The following is a 9,815-nucleotide window of genomic DNA, read 5'->3' as shown; positions in this document are numbered from 1 at the left end:
GTCACTTTGCATCAGAACTCTGTTCAGAAGGGCAGCCACAGATGGGACAACTGGCAAGCACCATCAGTACACTGGAAGCTCCAAGGCCAACAATGACATGCTCCCTCCAGTAGAGGTCAGACGTGACACTGAAAGCGGGTGTGAATAGGAGGCCAGCAGAGAGGATTATTCATGTGCCTTTGGGAAAGGGACTTGCTCACCCTGTGATAATCTCAGGAAGGAACAACCAAGAGGCTTTGGGGCCCTTCTTATTATTACATCGCTCCTATCTTCTTCTCGCTGAACAAGACCTTGCAGTTGTGCTCCGAGGCCTTTGCAAAACCAGTTCATTCAACATGAAGATTGTCTGGCTTATCTTATTGGCCCCAGGGAGCCCCTGCAACAATGTCACCAGTTTCACTTGTATGCCATGTCTTGGTTGAACTTGCATGTGCCTGTGAACAGCCTGACAGATATGCACAACACTCTTAAAATCAGACGCTTAGGTGAACTGAATTGTCCGTGGATAAACTGACTACATGGAGAGGGTATAAGCTTGCCAATCTTGTGTGTGTGTCAGCCCAGCTCCTGTGCATTTAAGAACAGTATGACACAGCAATAAAATAAAATAAAATTAGCAAGTGAAGCTTCCCTATCAAATTTCTAGGCGACAGGCTGCTGTTAAAAGCAGAGCAGCAGGGCTATTAAAAAGATAGCAACTAGCAACAATAGCAGAGCAGGGTGGAATTCATCATCTAGTTATTTCAGAGTATCTGAAGAAGTGTGCATGCACACGATAGCTCATACCTAGAACTAACTTAGTTGGTCTTTAAGGTGCTACTGGAAGGAATTTTTTTATTTTATTTCAGAGGAATGAGAGAAACGCTAATGTGGCCGGGGGGGGGGGGGGGTGCGGTCATGGCAATCCTAACCTGGCTGAGTGGATCACCAAGAGCACATTACATCATGTTACTTGGGTTTAATTAGGATATAGCTTTTATGTATAAAACCTTAAATGATTGGACACTAGTGTTGCCATTTTCCTCTACCTCCACAGCCTTTTACCTCTATTTGGGACATGCAAAAATGCAGTGCCAATTTTTCCCCAGCAAGGAGATACAGTGATGGGGAGATTCTGCAGATGTTGAATTCCTCTTATTTGGAGGAAATGTTGCAGGAGATGAAAAATCCACCTTGAGTTTGACCAACCTTGAAGCCAACCTTCTCCTCCCTTACATCCATCCTCAAATCTTTAAACTCAGCCAAGGTCTTATTGGCCAATGTGTCAAACAAATTTTGAAAGTATCAAGAGGTGTCCTAAGCAGTTGGCTGTCCTACAGTTGAAGAACTCTGTTTCCCAGAAGACATTTTCTGGAAGCATGGTCATGTTTGGACTATCTTTTAATAGCAAAGGTAGATATGCAACCATTTCAAATCAATTTAGTGCTTCAGTCTCTCTCGTGAGAATTTTATTTACTGGTTTTGGAGCAATGTTGTTTTAGCGTTGCTAGCCAACCAGAGACTTCAGGATGGTGCAGGTTAAAAACTCAAATAAACAAGTGAACACACAGGAGTCTAAGATACTGCTGGAGTTCAAATATACAGGTGCCTATGGTATTGTCAAAGATCATGTAATGGAATTTGTTCATCTGTGTTTCCTTGATACCTTTGGCAAGGAACAGAGAATTGCAAATAGGCTGCCTAATGCCAATCATTAGCATAACGCTGATGTTTCTTGGGATCGACCCAGACAATTACTCACCTCAAGCATTTGGCATAATTTTCCCTTAAGGAAACATCGATCAACTCCGCTGCAGTTCACATACATGTGCCGAAACAACACTCAGCTGGAGCAACTCTCAGCACATGCTGGAGGCTGTCAATGTCTTCTTAGCGCTTAGGCAAAAGCCTTCCACTATCCATTAAGAACACACACCTATAGCGTGTTGTTGACCATTTTTTGTGGACTGCAAAGCCGCACTCCTGCACCAGCTCTGTAGGGTAAAAGGTAAAGGTAGAGGGACCCCTGACCGTTAGGTCCAGTCATGGACAACTCTGGGGTTGCGGTGCTCATCTCATTTTACTGGCCGAGGGAGCCGGCATACAGCTTCCAGGTCATAGAATCATAGAATCATAGAATCATAGAATCATAGAATCATAGAATCATAGAGTTGGAAGAGACCACAAGGGCCATCGAGTCCAACCCCCTGCCAAGCAGGAAACTCCATCAGAGCACTCCTGACATATGGTTGTCAAGCCTCTACTTAAAGACCTCCAAAGAAGGAGACTCCACCACACTCCTTGGCAGCAAATTCCACTGTCGAACAGCTCTTACTGTCAGGAAGTTCTTCCTAATGTTTAGGTGGAATCTTCTTTCTTGTAATTTGGATCCATTGCTCCATGTCCACTTCTCTGGAGCAGCAGAAAACAACCCTTCTCCCTCCTCTATGTGACATCCTTTTATATATTTGAACATGGCTATCATATCACCCCTTAACCTCCTCTTCTCCAGGCTAAACATGCCCAGCTCCCTTAGCCATTCCTCACAAGGCATCGTTTCCAGGCCTTTGACCATTTTGGTTGCCCTCCTCTGGACACATTCCAGTTTGTCAGTGTCCTTCTTGAACTGTGGTGCCCAGAACTGGACACAATACTCCAGGTGAGGTCTGACCAGAGCAGAATACAGTGGCACTATTACTTCCCTTGATCTAGATGCTATACTCCTATTGATGCAGCCCAGAATTGCATTGGCTTTTTTAGCTGCCGCGTCACACTGTTGGCTCATGTCAAGTTTGTGGTCAACCAAGACTCCTAGATCCTTTTCACATGTACTGCTCTCAAGCCAGGTGTCACCCATCTTGTATTTGTGCCTCTCATTTTTTTTGCCCAAGTGCAATACTTTACATTTCTCCCTGTTAAAATTCATCTTGTTTGTTTTGGCCCAGTTCTCTAATCTGTCAAGGTCGTTTTGAAGTGTGATCCTGTCCTCTGGGGTGTTAGCCACCCCTCCCAGTTTGGTGTCATCTGCAAATTTGATCAGGATGCCCTTGAGTCCATCATCCAAGTCGTTGATAAAGATGTTGAATAAGACCGGGCCCAAGACAGAACCCTGTGGCACCCCACTAGTCACTCTTCTCCAGGATGAAGAGGAACCATTGATGAGCACCCTTTGGGTTCGGTCAGTCAGCCAGTTACAAATCCACTGAGTGGTAGCATAGTCAAGACCGCATTTTACCAGCTTCTTTACAAGAATATCATGGGGCACCTTGTCAAATGCCTTGCTGAAATCAAGGTAGGCTACATCCACTGCGTTCCCTTCATCTACCAGGCTTGTAATTCTGTCAAAAAACGAGATCAGGTTAGTCTGACATGACTTATTTTTCAGAAATCCATGCTGACTATTGGTGATCACAGCATTCCTTTCTAGGTGCCCACAGACTGTTTGCTTAATGATCTGCTCCAGAATCTTCCCTGGTATTGATGTCAGACTGACTAGCGGTAATTATTTGTGTCCTCTCTTTTCCCCTTTTTGAAAATAGGGACAACATTTGCCCTCCTCCAGTCTGCCGGGACTTCGCCTGTTCTCCAGGAATTCTCAAAGATGACTGCCAGTGGTTCTGAGATCACATCTGCCAGTTCTTTTAATACTCTTGGATGCAGTTCATCTGGCCCTGGAGACTTGAATACATCTAAACTAGCGAAGTATTCTTGTACTATCTCCTTAGTTATTCTGGGCTGTGTTTCCTCTGCTGAATCATTTGCTCCAAATTCTTCAGGTCGGGCATTGTTTTCTTTATCGGAGAAGACTGAGGCAAAGAAGGCATTGAGGAGTTCAGCCCTTTCTGTGTCCCCTGTTTGCATTTCACCAGCTTCTCCTCTGAGTGACCCCACTGTTTCTTTGTTCTTCCTTTTGCTACGAACATACCCATAAAAGCCTTTTTTGTTGCTTTTAACCTCTCTAGCAAGCCTGAGTTCATTCTGTGCTTTAGCTTTTCTGACTTTGTGTCTACACGTGCTGGCTATTTGTTTGAATTCCTCTTTGGTGATTTCCCCCCTTTTCCATTTTTTGTACACATCCTTTTTTAATCTTAACTCAGTTAAAAGTTCTTTAGATAGCCACCCTGGCTTCTTTAGGCACCTTCCATGTTTCCGTCTCATTGGCATTGCCTGAAGTTGTGCTTTTACTATCTCCCTCTTAACAAACTCCCAGCCATCATGAACTCCCTTTCCTTTTAGTATTACTGTCCATGGGATCTCACCCAGCACTTCCCTAAGTTTTATGAAGTCGGCTTTCATAAAGTCAAGAAATTGAGTCCTAGTATGCTTGGCTGCTCCTTTCCGCTGTATAGTAAACTTCAGAAGAGCATGATCACTCGCGCCTAATGATCCTTCCACTTCTACCCCACTAACCAGGTCATCAACATTGGTTAGGACCAGATCTAAAATGGCTGTTCCTCTTGTTGCTTCTACCACTTTCTGGACAATGAAGTTGTCTGCAAGGCCAGTGAGGAATCTGTTTGACATTATGCTCTTGGCTGAGTTTGACATCCAACAAATATCCGGGTAATTGAAGTCCCCCATTACTACTATCTCCCTTCCTTTTGCATGCTTTGCCATCTGTTCCAGGAAGGCATCATCTATGTCCTCCGTTTGGCTTGGGGATCTATAGTAAACTCCCACAATGAGGTCACTGTTATTCTTCTCCCCCTTAATTTTGACCCAAATGCTCTCACTTTGGCTTTGAGGTTCTAAATCTTGGATCTCTTCACAGGTATACACATCCCTGACATATAACGCCACTCCTCCTCCTTTCTTGTCTGGTCTGTTTCTCTGAAATAGATTGTATCCCTCCATTATTACATTCCAATCGTGGGACTTATCCCACCAGGTTTCAATGATGCCTATTATGTCATATTTAGTTTGCTGTACCAAGAGCTCAAGCTCATCTTGTTTATTTCCCATGCTTTGCACATTAGTGTACAGACATTGAAGTCCATTAATCATTCCCCCGTGTCTCTTATTTAAGGATTTTTTCCTCCCACCACTAGGTCTGCGTGCTGTTTGCTCCATTTGGTCTATGACATTTGGATGATCATCTTCATCAATTGATAAACTCCTACCTTCAGGAGCACTGTCTCCCTCCCCCACATTAGTCAGTTTAAAGCCCTCCTGATGAGGTTTCTGAGATTTTTGACAAAAACATTCCTCCCAACCGTTGTGAGGTGCAGCCCATCACTTGCCAGAAGTCCATCTTCAAGAAACTGCAGTCCGTGATCTAAGAATCCAAACCGTTCCTGTTTACACCATTTGCGAAGCCAGCTGTTCACTTCCACTATTTTTCCCTCTCTCCCTGGGCCACGTCGTTCAACTGGAAGGGCAGATGAGATGACAATTTGTGCATTTAATTGCTTCAATTTCCTGCCCAGAGCCTCGTAGTCTCTTTTGATCTTCTGGAGGCTATTGCTTGCAGTGTCATTGGTTCATGTGGCCAGCATGACTGAGCTGCTTCTGGCAAACCAGAGCAGCACACGGAAACACCGTTTACCTTCCCGTTGGAGTGGTACCTATTTATCTACTTGCATTTTGACGTGCTTTCGAACTGCTAGGTTGGCAGGAGCTGGGACCAAGAATGGGAGCTCACCCCGTTAAGGGGATTCAAACTGAGGACCTTCTGATCGGCAAGCCCTAGGCTTTGTGGTTTAGACCACAGCGCCACCCGCATCCCGTAGGGTACCTCACCATCAATGGATGAACCATCCCACTTCTCTCTTCTTGCCACCACCCGATTATAGGAGCAGGAGGATTGCTAGTTGAAATCATGCCTAGTCATTTCAGCCCATCAGGCCTCCTAATGTCCCAGGCACTTTGGAGCAATAGCATAGCTCACAAGATCTAAGTAAGGGGGGGGGGATAAACAGCCCCAAACTACAATTAAGCAGCCTATTTAATGAAGTGCTAAAGAAAGGAAGGAAAATGAGAGAGAACAGTGAGTAGGCACAATCAAAAAGGGAAGAAGAAAAAACACTAGGCCAGAATGTTGACCTCTCTAACCCTATACAAGGCAATCTGACATAGCAAAAGTTACTCTTATGGTTATCTCTAACATTGGCTGCCTCAGAGTTGGTTGTAGGATAAGGGACAAAGGAATACAGGGAACATTTCAATATCCATAATCTTTTGTGTGAAGATCACTTTGAGGGACAGGCCTCTGGGTCAGCCAGTTGCAAGGAGAAAAAGCTTCAGGGAAGTGAGCTTAATACTTTGGGAGAGGGGGAACTGTCAAAATGTTAACTACTGTCAAAGTTCTCCAGCTTCCTAGCTAGAAGGCAAGTTTTCCTCAGTTTGTTTATTTGAGGGGAGATGTGACCTCTCCACTTGGACATGATGGAGAAGTAGAGAAATTGGCTATCTTGAAGGGAAATGCCCGGGCAAGGCAGATTTTCATTACAATTTTCACATCTGATTCGTGTGGACTCTTGGCCTGTTTGAGGGAGATATTTTGGCAGGTCACCTTATCCAGTCACTGAGACATTAGTTACATAATTTAAGTTGCACTCTCCAATTCCCATGAGCCCCGACCAGCCTGGCTGATGATCAAGTATGATGGGAATTGTAGTCCAGCAACAACTAACCTGGAGGACACCAGGTTAGCCACCCCTGTCCTAAATATTCTGCTTCTGTTGTTCTGTACCTTTTCAAGTGCAGTGAGATTCTGCCAAGAAAGCATTGCTTCTATGGGCCTCTTCTATGGACATAAGCAACATCATCATGTGAAAGACTTTCCCCATGTGTTTCATACACACAGTAAGTGTGAATCTTTAGTTCTATAACAGGAAGATGTGAGCAGCAGGAGCCTTTCAGGCAACTGAATCATGGGAACATGTTCATGTCGTCTCTGTTTAGAAGGACTGTATTTCAATGACACATGTATTGCATGCAGAAGGTCCCAGGCTCAGTCCCTGGCATCTGCAACTAAAAGGGGTGAGTTAATGGGTGATGGTGAATACCAGTCCAAGGTCCTGGAGAGCCAGAGGAAGCCAGTGATCAGGAACTTGTGGTCCTCCAGAGGTTTTTGAACTACAACTTTCATCGCCCCAAACTACCAATAGTCTGGGACAATGGGAGCTGTAGTTCAGCAACAGCTGGAGGCCCATAGGTTTCCCATTCCTGGAGTAGATAATGCTGGCCTGAGGATTTGCAGATATTTTTTTTTTTTAAATAATTTTTATTAATTTTCATAAAACAAGAAAAAACACAAAATTAAACAAACAAACAAATAATACATGACTTCCCCATGCCTCCCCTTCACTGCACCCCTGTGTCCAAAATTTTTAGCAATCCTTCATTCCTTTTCAAAATTTAATTTCCTTCATGATTTTCTAAACTTCAATATTTCCAACTATACTTCTCTATTTCTTAACCCTTAACATTTTATCAGTCCAAAATTTTGCAACAGTTCTTAAGATATAATTTAATTTTTTTCCAGTCCTCTTCCACCGTCTCCTTCCTCTGATCACGGATTCTGCCGGTCATCTCTGCCAGTCCCATAAATTCAGTCACCTTCGTCTGCCATTCTTCCAGAGTAGGTAATTCTTGCATCTTCCAATACTTTGCCAGGAGAATTCTTGCTGCTGTAGTTGCGTACATAAAAAAGGTCTTATCTTTCTTTGGTACCAATTGGCCGACCATGCCCAAGAGAAAGGCCTCCGGTTTCTTTGCAAATGTCCACTTAAGGACTTTCTTAATTTCATTATAGATCATTTCCCAGTAGGCTTTAACCTTTGGGCAGGTCCACCAAAGATGATAGAAAGTTCCTTCGCATTCGTTACATTTCCAGCATTTATTATTGGGCAAATGATATATCTTTGCAAGCTTGACTGGGGTCATGTACCACCTATAGATCATTTTCATTATGTTTTCTTTCAGGGCACTACATGCCGTAAATTTAAGGCCTGTGGTCCATAACTGTTCCCAGTCGGCAAACATAATATCATGACCTAAGTCTTGTGCCCATTTGATCATAGCTGATTTAACTGTTTCATCCTGTGTATTCCATTTCAGCAACAAGTTATACATTTTAGACAAATTCTTAGTATTGGTCTCTAACAGTTCTGTTTCCAATTTTGACCTCTCTTTCTGAAATCCTAATTTCTTGTCCTGCTTAAAAGTCTCATTTATCTGATAATAATGTAACCAGTCTCGAACTTTGGATTTTAGTTTCTCAAAGCTCTCTGAGGAGGATTTGCAGATAGACTGGCCAGGTATAAGGCAGCTTCCTAGAGTCCCAGTCCCAACCATCTCATATTCAGAGCCTTCCTGCTGTTGAGCAATGCTATCCTTTAGACGGCATTTGTGTGGATTGATTTGTTTTCTATCCTGACATGCAGAGGCTTGGATCTGGAGCATTTTGTTATTATGTTTGACAGATAAGTTGCCTCATGGCCTACTTTGACTTAGGATGGCACAATGTCCTTTTCCTTGCCTCTGACACTCACCTGCCAGTATCTAAAACCTAGTTGTATTATGGCTTTGCACCGCTAAATGCCCATGCCTATGGAACATACCTGTCAGAGTCACCCGTGGTCCCAGCTCACAAGAGACCAAAGTCCAGTCCGGCTTATGTGCAAAAGTTTTTATTGAAGAACATTCTTAGCTTCACAGCCGAGCTCCGTGACTCTACGTCTGTTACGCTTAGACCGCTGAAGTCCCCTCTGAGTCAGTCCCGCCTCTACACCAGTTTAAGAGGCTTGTACTGGTCCACCTCTTTCTCTCTTTCCTTTTCCGCAGGGTCTTTCTGCCCCCCTGTGTTCTCTCCCTTCGGGACTCCCCAGAGGCTGAATCCTCTGGCGCCTCCTCCCCCCTCCTTCGGGCTTTGGGACCAGGCTCCTCCCCAGGACTCTCTTCACTTCCGCGCGCCTCCCATTTTGAACTTGGCGCGCGTACGTTGCTCCTGACCTTCCCTTTGACAGTTACACTGCCCTCGATACTACTTTCCTCCCCTTCCGGCAGGACGTCTTGCCCTGATCTCCTTCCCCTCTCTGCTTCCTGTTCTGCTCCTTCTGACACACTGGTCACTCCACCCCCTTCACTCCGTTCCGGCGGAGCAGCCGGTCCCGATCTCCAACTCCCACTGGGGGTTCCCCCTTCGTTTCCCTGCTCCTGACTGCTTCCCCCTCTAGCTCCCCTTGGCTTGACCAGAGGGGCTCCCTTTTGGGAGTCCTCCGATTCACTGGACGGACTCATGGACAATCTTGGGTCATTGTCGTCCTCTTCCTCGTCACCCTGGAATCCTTCCCCCTCGCTCTCTGTCTCCTCCCTCATCTGCGCCTCTCTCCCTGAACCCCTGACAATACCTTTCTAATACTTCTGAAGATTTCTCCCCTTAATAGCAGTTTCCATGTTCCTAGCAGATCATTAGGTTTGCAAGGTCATACCCTGGCATTGGACTGGGTTGTTTGTTTGTTTGTTTGTTTGTTGTTTTTGCAAAATTTGCAGAATATTTTTTTCAGGTACGTATGGGCCACAATTTTTCATCTAGACGTGCACTTCAAAAAAATGAACTATCTGGATAAGGGAAAAGAGAATGCTACTGAGAACGTTTGGGGTCAATGTTACAGCACAAATGGGGAAAACAACTGTCAGGGGCTGCCTGCCTGACGAAAGCAAGCTGGTAGCCAAGATGGGAGCAATTGCTGCAGAAAGGCAACCTGAAGGCTACTCAGGACATGAGCAATACTTAGAATGAGGAACCAGTCTACAGCCAGAGACTTTATAGCATCAAGTGGAACCAATGGGCTCTTTCTCTCGCACAGCTCCAGCAAAGCAGGCAGCCACAA

This window comes from Podarcis erhardii (assembly GCF_964252035.2).
Source record: "Podarcis erhardii genome assembly, chromosome: 1".
Lineage (NCBI taxonomy): Eukaryota > Metazoa > Chordata > Lepidosauria > Squamata > Lacertidae > Podarcis > Podarcis erhardii.
This window is presented reverse-complemented; position numbering follows the sequence as displayed.